Source organism: Salvelinus namaycush, chromosome 2, assembly GCF_016432855.1.
Source record: "Salvelinus namaycush isolate Seneca chromosome 2, SaNama_1.0, whole genome shotgun sequence".
Lineage (NCBI taxonomy): Eukaryota > Metazoa > Chordata > Actinopteri > Salmoniformes > Salmonidae > Salvelinus > Salvelinus namaycush.
In genome coordinates this window covers 25552829-25571092 of record NC_052308.1, presented here as the reverse complement: position 1 = coordinate 25571092, position 18264 = coordinate 25552829, and positions in this window count along the sequence as shown.

The window sequence follows — 18264 nt, the reverse complement described above, 5'->3', positions numbered from 1 at the left end:
TACAATAAATGCCATGGGATCTTTAGTGACCACAGAGGGTCAGGACACCCATTTAACATCCCATCCAATAGACAGCACCCTACACACGGCAATGTCCCCAATCAGTGACCTGGGGATATCTTATTTTTTTAGACCAGAGGAAAGGGTGCCTCCTACACCACTTCCAGCAGCATCTGGTCGCCCATCAAGGGACCAACCAGGACCAACCCTCCTTAGCTTCAGAAGCAAGCCAGCAGTGGGATGCAGGGTAGTATGCTGCTGGCTAAAGGCCTGTCTGACTCTTTCTGCAAGCGGTTCAATTGCCAGTGCAAACAGGAAGGGGGAGAGCGGACATCCCTGTCTAGTGCCCCTTTCTAAAGCAATTACATCAGATAATAAATTATTTGTGTATATTTTTGCTTAAGGACATTTATAAATATTTTTATTCAAAGTATTATTTCATTTCAGCTGAAAAGTTGAAAGCTTCCAAAGTTTTGAATAGAAAATGCACTTCAATATGATCGAAAGCCTTTTCGGCATAAACAGCCATTATTGATAAATCTGTATCTTGTTTTTTTGCATAATGTATTAAGCTGAAAGATGTTCAAAGATTTGTTTTTAAGTGTCTATTTTTAATAAACCCTGTTTGATTGATATGTACCAAGTTTGGTAAGACTTTTGCCATTATATTTCTTATAAGCTTTGTTATTATTTTGCTACAATTTATTAAACATATGGGTCTATAATAAGCAGGGGACTCTCCAGATCTCCCTGGTTTTAATATAAATTAAATATACATTTTAATTTAATATATATTAAATAAATATTTGATACATGGAATTAAGTGGCATATGTGTTGTTGTGTAGATATGGGGGTACTTTGTCCAAAATATTGAATAGAATTCTATGGGTAGGCCATCCTGGTGATTTTCTCTTTTTTTTTTTTTAAGTATCTAATATTTCTTCTTGGGTAATCTCTGTAAGAGTTAAGAGTTGTTGAGTCTAAGAAGGATATAGGATCCATCCCACTTGTTTAATTCAGATTTATATACATTTTCATAGGAACTTTTTAAATTGTCATTAACCACATTGTTGTTTCTAATTACCGCTTTTGTATCTTTATGTTTTAAAAGTACAACTGTATTTATCATGTATTTGTTTCGTGAGAGCTGCAAGATATTTACCAGGTTTCTTTGCCATTAAGTAGTATGCTTTATTTGAGTTAACCTGTAGTTGTTGGCTCTCTTCAGAAGTAAAGGATTATAGTCCTACTTAAATTCAGACATTTTCTTTTCTTCTTTACCTTGTAAAGATTTTTTATGGTCTTTTTCTAAGATAGTAATTTATTTTTCTTTAATTTTAATTTCTAAATCAGATGTAACTTTTGCAGAGTATGGAATTATCGTTCCTGTAATGTACGCCTGAAAGGCTTTTCTCGGTCTACATTTATAATGGTAAAGGTTTGCTTTTTTCTTTTATGTATTTAATAAAATTCTGGTCCAGAAGATGCGCTCTGTTCATTCTCCAAATTCTCTTGCTAAATGTATTTCAATTGGTGTAATTAAGCATGATTTCGAAGAATGTGCCGATATCACTATATCATACAGTTTTTTTCCAGTAAATTGTTGAGTGCATTTTTGGAAATTAAAATGTAGTCAATTCTTGAATAGCTTTTCTTACTTTGAGGAAATGAGGAATAGTATTTTGTAAATGAGGATAGCAATCGCCATGTGAACTGTAAATTATTTGTAGAGATGACATTTTTCAGCCTTTTGGAGGTTCCCTAAATTTGCCTTTTTTTATTACTAGGTCTGTCAATCTTATCAAAATAATAATTTAGGGGGCCTCCCGGGTGGTGCAGTGGTCTAAGGCACTGCATCGCAGTGCTAACTGCGCCACCAGAGTCTCTGGGTTCGCGCCCAGGCTCTGTCGCAGCCGGCCGCGACCGGGAGGCCCGTGGGGCGACGCACAATTGGCATAGCGTTGTCCGGGTTAGGGAGGGTTTGGCCGGTAGGGATATCCTTGTCTCATCGCGCTCCAGCGACTCCTGTGGCGGGCCGGGCGCAGTGCGCGCTAACCAAGGGGGCCAGGTACACGGTGTTTCCTCCGACACATTGGTGCGGCTGGCTTCCGGGTTGGAGGCGCGCTGTGTTAAGAAGCAGTGCGGCTTGGTTGGGTTGTGCTTCGGAGGACGCATGGCTTTCGACCTTCGTCTCTCCCGAGCCCGTACGGGAGTTGTAGCGATGAGACAAGATAGTAATTACTAGCGATTGGATACCACAAAAATTGGGGAGAAAATGGGATAAAAATTTTAAAAAAAAAATAATAATAATAATAATAATTTAGGTCACCTGATAAAATAATAGTTCCTGTCTGGATTTGATCTAATATAGCTTGAATTCTATCTAAAAACACCAGATATCCCCCTGGTGGGATATACAATAAAATCTATGTGTATTTTTCAAATCAAATCAAATTTTATTGGTCACATACACATGGTTAGCAGATGATACTGCGAGTGTAGGGAAATGCTTATGCTTCTAGATCCGACCATAAACCATTCAACATTAGAAAAAGGCCTTCTTGGTCCATATGCTGGGATATAAGGGAAAATGGTGTATTCTTATTTATCAGAATGCCTACACCTCTGCTGTTACTACAGTAGGTGGCAGCATAGGCATCTCCAACCCAGCTCCTCTTTAAATGTTCAATTTCAGATTTTTTCAAATTTAACTCTAGCAACAAAAAAGGTGTTCGAGAACCATATGCTTTTTCCCCATCATGGAGCCGTGGACATTCCATGTGATAAGTAGAATTTTGTTGGTCTTTACTTGTATATAATCAAACTTAACCTTATCTGTTCTGTCTATCATTGAAGAACCAAGTTAAACTTTTTAACAGACTTGACATATGAGGGTAGTAGGAATTCCATAAAATTGGAGGATCATAGTATAAATACATAGTTATTGTATATCTTACATAAACTATATACACAAAAGTATGTGGACATCCCTTCAAATTAGTGGATTCGGCTATTCCAGCCACACCCATTGTTGACAGGTGTATAAAATCGAGCACACAGCCATGCAATCTCCATAGACAAACATTAGCAGTAGAATGGCCTCACTGAAGAGCTCAATGACTTTCAACGTGGCACCGTCATAGGATGCCACCTTTCCAACAAGTCAGTTCGTCAAATTTCTGCCCTGCTAGAGCTGCCCCGGTCAACTGTAAGTCCTGTTATTGTGAATCGGAAACGTCTAGGAGCAACAACGGCTCAGCCGTAAAGTGGTAGGCCACACAAGCTCACAGAACAGGACCGCCGAGTGCGCGTAAAAATCGTCTGTAAAACTCCCTACCAAATTCCAATCTGTCAGTTCGACAGACTAATCTGGGTTTGGCGGATGCCAGGAGAACGCTACCTGCCCTGAAGGAATAGGCCCAACTGTAAAGTTTGGTGGAGGAGGAATAATGGTCTGGGGCTGTTTTTCATGGTTCGGGCTAGGCCCCTTAGTTCCAGTGAAGGGAAATCTTTTAACGCTACAGCATACAATGAAATTCTAGACGATTCTGTGCTTCCAACTTTGTCGCAATAGTTTGGGGTAGGCTCTTTCCTGTTTCAGCATGACAATGCCCCCGTGCACAAAGCGGGGTCAATACTGAAATCGTTTGATGAGATCGCCGTTGAAGAACTTGACTGGCCTACATATAGCCCTGACCTCAACCCCATCGAACACCTTTGGGATTAATTGGAATGCCGACTGCGAGCCGGGCCTAATTGCCCAACATCAGTGCCCGACCTCACTAATGCTCTTGTGGCTGAATGGAAGAAAGTCACCACAGCGAGGTTCCAACATCTAGTGGAAAGCCTTCCCAGAAGAGTGGAGGCTGTTATAGCAGCAAAGGGGGGACCAACTCCATTATTTTGGAATGAGATGTTCGACGAGCAGGTGTCCACATACTTTTGGTAATGTAGTGTATATAGAGAGTGTGGGCATGAGGGCTGAGCAGACTTTTAACAAAAACACACAAAACACAAGAAAACATGAAGCGAAGCACGTCTGTACTTGAGACGCTATGCCTTTTTTAAAGCGTTTTTAGTTCCGACTCCTCACCAAATGTACCAACAACATAAAAAGACTGTGGATGCATACATTGTACATACTTTGGAAGAAAGTCTGCCCCTTAAATACTGTGGTTGGTTTATATTATCTTATAAATTAAATTAAAGTATAGTGGCTGGTGGAGGTCTACTTAGGGTGAGTGGGTCCTCAGAGAGACTGAGATGGGATGAGTGGAGGCTCCACGCACAACTCAGAGAAGTTTCTGATGCCCTCCCAGAAACCCAATCCCCTGGATATAGCCCCTCTCCATTCTCTCCATTCTCACCAATAAGAACCATTAAATAATAATGGTTTGACATTCTTTCTTATTAATCTGTACGTTGTAGTATAATTAAGTCCTTCCTTCTCTCTCTCCCAAACCAAATCCATCCCTCTCACCACCCCCTCCCTGTTCTGCCCCCTTTATATCACCCAATTCAAGAATATCCCCACCATCCATCTTTACTCCCCCTTGCCTCCCCCTTGCCTTTTTTTTACCCATCTACCAATAGATGGCCTTCTTTACGAGGCATTGGAAAACCTCCCTGGTCTTTGTGGTTGAAATCTGAAATTCACTGTTTCACTGAGGGACCTTACAGATAATTGTATGTGTGGGGTAAAGAGATGAGAAAGACATTCAAAAACCATGTTAAACTCTATTATTGCAGAGTGAGTCCATAAAATGTATTATGTTGCTTGTTAAGCACATTTTTACTCCAAACTTATTTAGGCTTGCCACAACAAAGGGGTTGAAAACTGATTGACTCAAGACATTTCAGCTTTCATTTTTAATTAATTTGTAATAAAGAGAAATAGATAATTCCACTTTGACATTATGGTGTATTGCGTGTAGGGCAGTGACAAAAAAAATCACAGTTTAATTCGTTTTAAATTCAGGCTGTAACACAGCAAAATGTGGAAAAAGTCAAGGGGTGTGACTACTTTCTGAAAACTTTATAAATCTGTGTCTACATAATATTAGCTCTATATCTCTATCTACATAATATTAGATCTATATCTCTGTGTACAATATTAGATCTATATCTCTGTGTACAATATTAGCTCTATATCTCTGTGTCTACATAATATTAGCTCTATATCTCTGTGTCTACATAATATTAGATCTATATATCTGTGTCTACACAATATTAGATCTATATATCTGTGTCTACATAATATTAGATCTATATATCTGTGTCTACACAATATTAGATCTATATATCTGTGTCTACATAATATTAGATCTATATCTCTGTGTCTACATAATATTAGCTCTATATCTCTGTGTCTACATAATATTAGCTCTATATCTCTGTGTCTACATAATATTAGATCTATATCTCTGTGTCTACATAATATTAGATCTATATCTCTGTGTCTACATAATATTAGATCTATATCTCTGTGTCTACACACTCTTAGCTCTATATCTCTGTGTCTACATAATATTAGCTCTATATCTCTGTGTCTACATAATATTAGCTCTATATCTCTGTGTCTACATAATATTAGATCTATATCTCTGTGTCTACATAATATTAGCTCTATATCTCTGTGTCTACATAATATTAGATCTATATCTCTGTGTCTACATAATATTAGATCTATATCTCTGTGTCTACATAATATTAGCTCTATATCTCTGTGTCTACATAATATTAGCTCTATATCTCTGTGTCTACATAATATTACATCTATATATCTGTGTCTACATAATATTAGATCTATATATCTGTGTCTACACAATATTAGATCTATATATCTGTGTCTACATAATATTAGATCTATATATCTGTGTCTACACAATATTAGATCTATATCTCTGTGTACAATATTAGCTCTATATCTCTGTGTCTACATAATATTAGCTCTATATCTCTGTGTCTACATAATATTAGCTCTATATCTCTGTGTCTACATAATATTAGCTCTATATCTCTGTGTCTACATAATATTAGCTCTATATCTCTGTGTCTACATAATATTAGCTCTATATCTCTGTGTCTACATAATATTAGCTCTATATCTCTGTGTCTACATAATATTAGATCTATATATCTGTGTCTACATAATATTAGCTCTATATCTCTGTGTCTACATAATATTAGCTCTATATCTCTGTGTCTACATAATATTAGCTCTATATCTCTGTGTCTACATAATATTAGCTCTATATCTCTGTGTCTACATAATATTAGCTCTATATCTCTGTGTCTACATAATATTAGATCTATATATCTGTGTCTACACAATATTAGATCTATTCTCTGTGTCTACACACTCTTAGCTCTATATCTCTGTGTCTACATAATATTAGATCTATATATCTGTGTCTACATAGTATTAGCTCTATATCTCTGTGTCTACATAATATTAGATCTATATATCTGTGTCTACACAATATTAGATCTATATCTCTGTGTCTACATAATATTAGCTCTATATATCTGCGTCTACACAATATTAGCTCTATATCTCTGTGTCTACACACTATTAGCTCTATATCTCTGTGTCTACATAATATTAGCTCCATAGCTCTATCTACATAATATTAGATCTATATATCTGTGTCTACATAATATTAGCTCTATATCTCTGTGTCTACATAATATTAGCTCCATAGCTCTATCTACATAATATTAGCTCTATATCTCTGTGTACAATATTAGATCTATATATCTGTGTCTACATAATATTAGCTCCATAGCTCTATCTACATAATATTAGATCTATATCTCTGTGTACAATATTAGATCTATATATCTGTGTCTACATAATATTAGCTCCATAGCTCTATCTACATAATATTAGATCTATATATCTGTGTCTACATAATATTAGCTCTATATCTCTGTGTCTACATAATATTAGCTCTATATCTCTGTGTCTACATAATATTAGCTCTATATCTCTGTGTCTACATAATATTAGCTCTATATCTCTGTGTCTACATAATATTAGATCTATATATCTGTGTCTACATAGTATTAGCTCTATATCTCTGTGTCTACATAATATTAGATCTATATATCTGTGTCTACATAATATTAGATCTATATATCTGTGTCTACATAATATTAGATCTATATATCTGTGTCTACATAATATTAGATCTATATATCTGTGTCTACATAATATTAGATCTATATATCTGTGTCTACATAATATTAGATCTATATATCTGTGTCTACATAATATTAGATCTATATATCTGTGTCTACATAGTATTAGCTCTATATCTCTGTGTCTACATAATATTAGATCTATATATCTGTGTCTACATAATATTAGATCTATATATCTGTGTCTACATAATATTAGATCTATATATCTGTGTCTACATAATATTAGATCTATATCTCTGTCTACACAAAAGGATCTTATCAGCTATCTGGACTAATGCTTTTACAAGATGATCAAATCCGATAAAAGGAGAGGAGATGAGAGCTTTATCTATTTGACGAATTGATCATTTGCCTGGCGTAGCCCATGACCCTAAAATGACACAATGCAGGAGGATAATTGCCTTAAAATGATTGGAGCATTCAATTAACCAGATTAAATTATGAGAAACATGGTGCAGATGAGGAGAGGCAGCTAAGAACGTTCTCGCTCTAACGCTCGTTCACATCCTCTTTATCTCTCTCTGTCACGGTGTCCCCCACCGCGTCTTAGTACATTACATGACTTCCCCTTTTAAAGTGAATACGTTTCTGAGCCCTCCAGTGTTGTTTCTGAGAGAGCAGACAGGACAGTGCAGTGAGACCATTATTTGTCATTATTTCCCATTGGCCCTCTGTAGTAGAGATCAGAGCCTACATTATTCAGATTACCAGGGGCCAGGCTGCCTCTCTACAAGGGCTGTGTTAGTGTATTACTGTGTTGGTGTGTTTCACAACCAGGGACTATGTGTAATAGTCTACCAGGGCAGTGTTTCCTCTACCACCTCTGGGCATTATTGCCACTAGTACATAATCAAAACTCAGGGGCCATATCCTCAGGCCAGGAACAACACACACACACACACACACACACACACACACACACACACACACACACACACACACACACACACACACACACACACACACACACACACACACACACACACACACACACACACACACACACACACACAGGGCTGATCCGTAAACCCTGTAGTGCCAGCTGTGAGTCATGGCAGCCTGTTGACACCCTGTGACTGTGATATATGTCAGTGGATGTATGTGTAATTAGGCCTTGGCAGGGACTCAACAGTTACTTAGCTCCACTCTATTATCTGTCCACGCCCCAAGTCACTGCTAACACTACAGCCACACTGATGAGTTAAGCTAATGGAAGAAACCCTCTCTCTCTGTTAAGCCTGTTTCCTCTCATTTTTCCTGGTTGTTTTGAAATATTTTGATGAAAAGAGTTTAGACTTGTTTAGACTTTTATGAAAGCATTGCATGTGATATGGTGGAATGATTCAGATGTGCATAGGTGTGTATTCTTCTTTAATTTGAAACCTGAAAACAAGTGGAGGAGTCACACATCCATACTTATAGTAAAGCTATAAAAAGACTAAAATGACCACAAAACAAAATAATATGACATATATATTTTGTTTATGATAGGGTAATAGCAGTTTTACTAAGCTCATAAGGCATTGAGTTATATTATACAAAACACAAATATAAACGCAACATGTAAAGGGTTGGTCATATGTTTCATGAGCTGAAATAAAAGATCTCCCGTATGCACAAAAAGATTATTTCTCAAAAATTGTTAGTGAGCATTTCTCCTTTGCCAAGATAATCCATCTACCTGACAGGTGTGACATATCAAGAAGCTGATTAAACAGCATGACCATTACACAGGCGCAGCATGTGCTGGGGACAATAAAAGGCCACTCTAAAATGTGCAGTTTTGTCACACAACACAATGCCACAGATGTCTCAAGTTTTGAGGGAGCATGCAATTGGCATGTTGACTGCATGAATGTCCCCAGAGCTGTTGCTGGAGAATTGAATGCTAATTTCTCTACCATAAGCCACTTCCAACGTCATTTTAGAGAATTTGACAGTACGTCCAACTGGCCTCACAACCGCAGACCACATGTATGGCGTCGTGAAGGCATGAGGTTTGCTGACGTCAACGTTGTGAACACAGTGCCCAATGGTGGCGGTGGGGTTATGGTATGGGCAGGCATAAGCTACGGACAACGAACACAATTGCAATTTATCAATGGCAATTTGAATGAGATCCTAAGGCACATTGTCGTGCCATTCATCTGCCGCCATCACCTCATGTTTTAGCATTATAATGCACGGCCACATGTCTCAAGGATCTGTACACAATTCCTGGAAGCTGAAAATGTCCCTGTTCTTCCATAGCCTGCATACTCACCAGACATGTCACCCATTTAGCATGTTTTGGATGCTCTGGATCGCTGTGTACGACAGCGTGTTCCAGTTCCTGCTAACATGTCACGACTTCCGCCGAAGTCGATGCCTCTCCTTGTTCGGGCGGCGTTCGGCGGTCGGCGTCGCCAGTCTTCTAGCCATCATCGATCTACTTTTCATTTTCCATTTGTTTTGTCTTGTCTTCCCACACACCTGGTTTCAATTCCATCATTACATGTTGTGTATTTAACCCATTGTTCCCCCCATGTCCTTGTCCGGAATTGTTTATTTGTAGTGCTTGTGCACGTATGCTGGTGTGTGACAGGTTTTGTTACCCATTGATTGTTTGTTCTATTTTACGGTGTTTTTTATTTATTAAACTGCTCCGTTGGAACACAGTTTTTGCTCTCCTGCGCCTGACTTCTCTGCCACCAGTACGCACCCATTACATAACATCCAGCAACTACACACAGCCATTGAAGAGGAGTGGGACAATATTCCGCAGGCCACAATCAACAGCCTGATCAACTCTATTTGATTTATTTATTGAGCGGATGGTCAGGGGGCCGGAACATAATTACAAATAATTTTAATAGACTGCAAGTTTGTGCAAGAAGCACAAACAGATATCATATTTGACAAAAACCTAATTTCAAGCCTTCCTTACATTTGTATACGAGCACGTATCTCTCTATTATTCATGGGAATACTTTGGAACAGATTTACAAAATATAAATCGCTTGAAGCTGATTTGCTAGTGTTTTTACAGTCTTCTATGTCCCGCCATAAACATTTTAATTTTTTTAATTCACCTTTCTTTCTATTTTTTCTTCTCAGAAAACTTGGGAGCGTAGATAAAATCACCACCAGTTGGTACCCTCACATAAACATTGATGGTTCATATCATCTAGAAAAATTAGTAATAATAATTTACTCAGTTATGGATAAGCCACTTTCTCACAGATCCATAACTTCAATTCATTGCATCGTGAATCATTCCAGCTCTCCTCTGGGTTAGAATAAATTAACCTTCTCTCAGCACAGTCCTCATCAATGCCTTTATCAATGTTTGGCTCCCCACTCTTCTAGTACCTTTGTAACGCTCGAACTCCTCCTCGTCTGAGGAGGAGCAAGGATCGGACCAAAATGCAGCGTATTGAGAAGACATAATCTCGTTTATTTAAACGAAGACGAAGAACACTTGAACAACTACAAAATAACAAACGACGTGAACAGACCTGAACTTGAGAACAAAACACATGAACGCACGAACAGGACGGAACACACGAACGAACGAAACGAAACAGTCCCATGTGGTACAAACACTGACACAGGAACAATCACCCACAAACAAACGGTGAGAACAGCCTACCTTAATATGGTTCTCAATCAGAGGAAACATAAAACACCTGCCCCTGATTGAGAACCATATCAGGCTAGTTGACAACCCAACATAGAAACACATAACATAGAATGCCCACCCCAACTCACGCCCTGACCATACTAAACAAAGACAAAATAAAGGAAATAAGGTCAGGAACGTGACAGTACCCCCCCCCCCCCCCCAAACCCCCCCCTCCCCAAAGGTGCGGACTCCGGCCGCAAAACCTGATCCTATAGGGGAGGGTCTGGGTGGGCATCGGTCCACGGTGGCGGCTCTGGCTCTGCACGTGGTCCCCACCCCACCATAGTCAATCCCCGCTTCCATGGCCTCCTCCTAACGGCCACCCTTCATATAAACCCCACTGGATTAAGGGGCAGCACCGGATTAAGGGGCAACACCGGACTGAGGGGCAGCACCGGACTGAGGGGCAGCACCGGACTGAGGGGCAGCACCGGACTGAGGGGCAGCACCGGACTGAGGGGCAGCACCGGACTGAGGGGCAGCACCGGACTGAGGGGCAGCTCCGGACTGAGGGGCAGCTCCGGACTGAGGGGCAGCTCCGGACTGAGTGGCGGCTCTGGCAGGTCATGGCTGGCTGACGGCTCTGGCAGGTCATGGCTGGCTGACGGCACTGGCAGGTCATGGCTGGCTGACGGCACTGGCAGGTCATGGCTGGCTGACGGCACTGGCAGGTCATGGCTGGCTGACGGCACTGGCAGGTCATGGCTGGCTGACGGCACTGGCAGGTCATGTCTGGCGGACAGCTCTAGCGGCTCCTGTCTGGCGGACGGCTCTAGCGGCTCCTGTCTGGCGGACGGCTCTGAAGGCTCAGGACAGACGGGCGGCTTTGAAGGCTCAGGACAGACGGGCGGCTTTGAAGGCTCAGGACAGACGGGCGGCTGTGAAGGCTCAGGACAGACGGGCAGTTCAGACGGCGCTGGGCAGACGGATAGCGCAGGCGGCACTGGGCAGACGGATAGTGCAGGCGGCTCTGGGCAGACGGATAGTGCAGGCGGCACTGGGCAGACTGACAGTGCAGGCGGCACTGGGCAGACGGCAGACTCTGGCCGGCTGAGGCGCACAGTAGGCCTAGTGCGTGGTGCCGGAACTGGTGGTACCGGGCTAAGGACACGCTCCTTAAGGCTAGTGCGGGGAGCAGCAACAGGGCGCACAGGGCTCTGGAGATGCACAGGAGGCTTGGTGCGTGGTGTAGGCACTGGTGGTAATGGGCTGGAGACACGCACCACAGGGCTATTGCGTGGAGGAGGAACAGGGCTCTGGAGACGCACAGGAAGCCTGGTGCGTGGTGTTGGCACTGGTGGTACTGGGCTGGGGCGGGGAGGTGGCGCCGGATATACCGGACCGTGCAGGCGTACTGGCTCCCTTGAGCACCGAGCCTGCCCAACCTTACCTGGTTGAATGCTCCCGGTAGCCCGACCAGTGCGGGGAGGTGGAATAACCCGCACTGGGCTGTGTTGGCGAACCGGGGACACCATGCGTAAGGCTGGTGCAATGTATGCCGGCCCGAGGAGACGCACTGGAGACCAGACGCGTTGAGCCGGCTTCATGGCACTTGGCTCAATGCTCAATCTAGCCCGGCCGATACGTGGAGCTGGAATGTACCACACCGGGCTATGCACACGTACAGGAGACACCGTGCGCTTTACCGCATAACACGGTGTCTGCCCGTACTTTCGCTCTCCACGGTAAGCTCGGGGAGTTGGCGCAGGACTCCTACCTGACTTCGCCACACTCCCTTGTAGCCCCCCCCAAGAAATTTTTGGGCTTGACTCACAGGCTTCCAGCCTCGCTTCCGTGCTGCCTCCTCATACCACCGCCTCTCGGCTTTAGCTGCCTCCAGCTCTTCACGAGGGCGGCGATATTCTCCAGGTTGTGCCCAGGGTCCCTTACCGTCCAGAATTTCCTCCCATGTCCAGAAATTCTGCGATCGCTGCTGCTGCTTTTTCCCACGCTGCTTGGTCCTTGGTTGGTGGGTGATTCTGTAACGCTCGTCCTCCTCCTCGTCTGAGGAGGAGCAAGGATCGGACCAAAATGCAGCATATTGAGAAGACATAATCTCGTTTATTTAAACGAAGACGAAGAACACTTGAACAACTACAAAATAACAAACGACGTGAACAGACCTGAACTTGAGAACAAAACACATGAACGCACGAACAGGACGGAACACACGAACGAACGAAACGAAACAGTCCCATGTGGTACAAACACTGACACAGGAACAATCACCCACAAACAAACGGTGAGAACAGCCTACCTTAATATGGTTCTCAATCAGAGGAAACGTAAAACACCTGCCCCTGATTGAGAACCATATCAAGCTAGTTGACAACCCAACATAGAAACACATAACATAGAATGCCCACCCCAACTCACGCCCTGACCATACTAAACAAAGACAAAATAAAGGAAATAAGGTCAGGAACGTGACAACCTTTAACCAACCAAGACCAAAGCTTCAGTTCATAAGTACATTTATGGGATGTAATGTTTAGAGATTCAGGCCTGTGGCTTTAAAGGAAATGAAATCCAGTTATTTAATGGTACATTAGCATATTTAAATGTCTTACCCTATGGACAGTGGTGTTCCATCCACCCATTTCCCCAAACTCGTTCTCTGGAGTGATGAATCACGCTTCGCCATCTGGAAGTCCAACGGACGATTCTAGGTTTGGCAGATGCCAGGAGAACGCTACCTGCCCCAATGCATAGTGCCAACTGTAAAGTTTGGTGGAAGGAGGAACAATGGTCTGGGGCTGTTTTTCATGGTTCGGGCTAGGCTCCTTATTTCCAGTGAAGGGAAATCTTAACGCTACAGCATACAATGACATTCTAGATGATTCTGTGCTTCCAACCCTGTGGCAACAGTTTGGGAAAGGCTCTTTCCTGTTCCAACATGACAATGCCCCCGTGCACAAAGCGAGGTCCGTTCAGAAATGGTTTGTCAAGATCGGTGTGGAAGAACTTGACTGGCCTGCACAGAGCCCTGACCTCAACCCCATCAAACACCTTTGGGATGAATTGGAACGCCAACTGCGAGCCGGGCCTAATCACCCAACATCAGTGCCCCACCTCACTAATACTCTTGTGGCTGAATGAAATAAAGTCCCTGCATCAATGTTCCAACATCTAGTGGACAGCCTTACCAGAAGAGTGGAGGCTGTTATAGCAGCAAAGGGGGGACCAACTCCATATTAATACCCATGATTTTGGTATGAGATGTAATGTATGTTATGAGCACCTGAACTGAACAAAATGATTTCCCCCCTCAGATATGCAAGGAGAGCATCCCATACAATTAGGGGGAGGCAAAGTTGTTATTGGTGCTAAAAAAGATGTTGAGATGAGTGTTCAGAAATGTTTCCAATGTAGGATTATTTAGTTAGTATGTGCCAAACCTCCACCTTCAGGAGGGTGGTTGTGTTTGACTGACTGGTAATGAAGCCAGCAGGGCAGAATGATCTGATATAAATCTTGATAAATACTTACACTTTCCCAATACTTAAAATTCCCTTGCCTGCAGGAATAAGAAATTAGTCAATTCTAGAGTAACTGTTATGGACAGGGGAGTAAAATGAGTATTCTTTAACCTTTTGGTTGTGAGATCTCCATAAGTCTACAATTCTAAAAGATGTTAGTTCTGCTTTTAACATTTAACATTCTGTGTGAGGTTGATACTATTAGTGGAAGATCTATCACTGGAAGGGTTCAGTACCAAGTTAAAATCCCCTGCCATTATTATCTCTGATGAGGGGCACGTTAACTTCAGAAAGATGTCTTGGTAAAATGTAGGATCATCATGGTTAGGACCATATACATTCACAATGGTAATGATTTCAGTGTTAATGGGACCTTGAATTATCACAAACCTTCCCCCTTTGTCTTTAATCTGAGATTGTAGCTGAATGGGGCAGTGCTTATTAATGATAATGGCCACACCTCTTGGCCGAGAGGTGAAAGATTAATAGTACACTTGACCCACCCACTATCTCTTTAGTTTACCATGCTTAGAGACAGTCAAGTGTGTCTCCTGAAGAAAAGCTATATCAACCTTACGCTGCTTTAGATAATTCAGAATGCGCGTGTGCTTGACTGAGCATTTAGTACCCCTAATTTTAAGTGTCATAAATGTATTGATATTAGGTGCTGACATCTTTCAAGAAAGTAACATAAAGGAAAATAAATAGAAACAAAATTGCATTTAGCATTTACAAATTGTACAAAATTAAATTATGAAAATATAAAATAGTCAATATCTCATCAACCAATACCCTGACCCTCCCACAAACCCACCCAACCCCCTCACCAACTGAGGCAGTTAAAAAACCCATGCCCATAGACGCTAGTCTTTAAGCTAGATCTACCTTCTGTGCATAGCATCATCCAAATTAAGTTCATTCTAAATTATACGCATAGTGCATAAAAGTGCATTAACTGTTCCCTGTAACATGAAAATGTTGTCAGTAGAGTCACAAAATAAAATGTGATTCAAAGCGGCAAACATCAGCAACCAGCGTGAACCAGCGTTCACGATCACTCTCCACAGCCGCACTGCGCCTACCAGTACACTCTAATGTCAATCAATCGGAATTCCCCAAGGCGCCCTGAAACCTATGCCGTGCAGCAGCAAAAGCGATGACCACAAACGAACCTAAGCAGCCCAGGAAAAAAGTCACGTCAAGCTATGATTAATAAGTGGTAACCTGCCTCCCGAGTGGCGTAGCCATCTAAGGCACTGCATCGCAGCATAAATACAGCCCCGGGTTCGATCCCAGGCTGTGTCACAGCCGGCCGTGACCGGGAGACCCATGAGGCGGTGCACAATTGGCCCAGTGTCGTCCGGGTTAGTGGCGGGTTTGGCTGGCCGGGATTTCCTTGTCCCATTGCGCTCTAGCGACTCCTTGTGGCGGGCTGGGCACCAGCAAGCTGACACTTTGTCGCCAGTTGGACAGTGTTTCCTCTGACACATTGGTGTGGCTGGCTTCCGGGTTAAGCGAGCAGTGTGTCAAGAAGCAGTGCAGCTTGGCAGGGTCGTGTTTCGGCGGACACATGGCTCTCAACCTTCGCCTCTCCCGAGTCCGTAGGGGAGTTACAGCGAAGGGACAAGACTGTAACTACCAATTGGATATTACGAAAATGGGGAGAAAAAAAGGATAAAAGTAAAAAATATTAAAAAATTAATAATACGTGGAAACCTTTACCAGACGATGACTTTCAACCCTCAAATAGGAAATAGGAATAAGGATATTTGGTTGGGCTAGGTGTCCCGCTAGCGTTCCACAACGATAAAATCCTGTGAAATTGCAGAGCAGGAAATTCAAAATACAAAAATAGTAATATTAAACATTCATGAAAATACAGGTGTCATACATCATTCTTTAGCTTCGAATCTTGGTAATCGAACTGCTTTATTCGATTTACAATAGGCTTTATGGCGAAAGCATAGCATTTGATTGTCTGAGGACAGCGCCCCGCATACACCAGCATTAAAACCATTTTTCAAACCAGCAGAGGCGTCAAAAATAATCTGAAATAGCGATAAAATAAATCACTTACCTTTTGAAGATCTTCCTCTATTTGCAATCCCAAGGGTCCCAGCTACACAGCAAATGGTCATTTTGTTCGATAAAGTCCTTCTATATATCCCAAAAAAGTATGTTTAGTTGGCACGTTTGATTCAGTAATCCACCCGTTCCACTCGTTCAACATGCAGACAAAGGAATCCCAAAAGTTACCGGTAGACTTCGTCCAAACAAGTCAAACAACATTTCTAATCAATCCTCAGGTACTCTAATATGTAAATAAACTATAAAATGTAAGATGGAATGTAGTATGTTCAATACTGGAGATAAATAACTAAGTGCGCGCCTCATTCACGAGCGCCACAAGACTAGAGTCCTAATGAGGGACACCTTGAAAAACTACAACTACTTGTTCATTTTTCTAAAACAAGCCTTAAACCTTTTCAAAAGACTGTTTACATTCAGTGGAAACCATAGGTACTGCAATCTGGGTGATTTTTGGTTGAGCCTGGGAGCTCCAAAAACACATTTTCCGGATGGATTGTCCTCTGGTTTTCGCCTGCCATATCAGTTCTGTTATACTCACAGTCATTATTTTAATAGTTTTAGAAACTTCAGAGTGTTATCTATCCAATGCTACCAATTATATGCATATCTAGCTTCTGGGCCTGAGTAACAGGCAGTTAACTTTGGGCACGTCAGTCATCCGAACTTCTGAAAACTGCCCCCTAGCCCTAAGAGGTCACCATCATCCTGATTTCACCCTCCCAACCAAAAATACAAAAATTGTAAGCTATCAGCTAGCCCGCAATTATGCAGCAGCTTATCCCTGCCTCGGTATCACTAACACTAGCATAAATTGCAAACATTAGTAAAGTCAGCAAAGGTTTGTAAAATTCCCTGAAGTAATATAAACAACTTGAAACCCAGTAGCTTGAAATCCAGTCTACAGCCACAAACAGTTGAAGTCGGAAGTTTACACAGGTTGGAGTCATTAAAACTCGATTTTCAACCAATCCACACATTTCTTGTTAACAAACTATAGTTTTGGCAAGTCCGTTTGTCACTGTTATAGTGCAATGAACGTATTGTTTAGTGTTGTGTTGTGGCTTTGCTGGCATGCATTTAAAAAAAGTTTACCCCACCAAGATTTACATGCTAATATTGACACTGAGTATACTACATATACCTGTTGATAGATGAGAACATGTAGTAGCCATTTATACACTCATCTCCTTGTGGGACAATGTTTATGGTACAGTTAATGTCAGAAGTTTACATACACTTAGGTTGGAGTCATTAAAACTTGTTTTCAACCACTCCACAAATTTCTTGTTAACAAACTATAGTTTTGGCAAGTCGGTTAGGACATCTACTATTACACAAGCAATTTTCCCAACAATTGTTAACAGACAGATTATTTCACTTATAATTCACTGTATCACAATTCCAGTGGGTCAGAAGTTTACATACACTAAGTTGACTGTGCCTTTGAACAGCTTGGAAAAATAAAAACAATTATGTCATGGATTTAGAAGCTTCTGATAGGCTAACTGACATCATTTGAGTCAATTGGAGGTGTACCTGTGGATGTATTTCAAGCCCTACCTTCAAACTCAGTGTCTCTTTGCTTGACATCATGGGAAAATTGTAGACCTCCACAAGTCTGGTTCATCCTTGGGAGCAATTTCCAAACGCCTGAAGGTACCACGTTCATCTGTACAAACAATAGTACGCAAGTATAAACACCATGGGACTACGCAGCCTTCATACCGCTCAGAAAGGAGACGCGTTCTGTCTCCTAGAGATTAACATACTTTGATGCGAAAAGTGCAAATCAATCCCAGAACAACAGCAAAGGACCTTGTGAA